Source organism: Triticum urartu, chromosome 6 (assembly GCF_003073215.2).
Source record: "Triticum urartu cultivar G1812 chromosome 6, Tu2.1, whole genome shotgun sequence".
In the NCBI taxonomy this organism is placed as follows: domain Eukaryota; kingdom Viridiplantae; phylum Streptophyta; class Magnoliopsida; order Poales; family Poaceae; genus Triticum; species Triticum urartu.
The window spans coordinates 574,847,007-574,847,469 of NC_053027.1; positions in this window are offsets into that span (position 1 = coordinate 574,847,007).

Genomic DNA, 463 nt, shown 5'->3' on the forward strand with positions numbered 1-463 from the left:
GCTACTAACGCAGCACTAACCACTTGATTGGTTGCCGCTATGTACAGCAGCAACTTCTCTTGTGGCTTAGGTGCGACAAGTATTGGAGGGGAGGACAGGTATCTCTTCAAGTCTTGCAGCGCAGCCTCCGCTTCCGGAGTCCATTTCATTGGACCTGCCTTTTTCAATAATTTGAAAAATGGCAGGGCGCGCTCAGCAGACCTAGAGATAAACCTGCTGAGAGCAGCCACGCAACCGGCAAGCCTTTGTACATCCTTGACGCGCTTTGGTGCTTCAATCTGCTCAATGGCCTTGATCTTGTCGGGATTGGCTTCAATTCCCCGCTGAGACACGAAGAACCCGAGAAGCTTGCCGGAGGGGACTCCAAACACACACTTCTCTGGGTTGAGCTTGAGGCTAATTTTGCACAGATTTGCAAAGGTCTCGTCTAAATCTTGAATCAGGGTTGCTCTGTCCTTGCTCT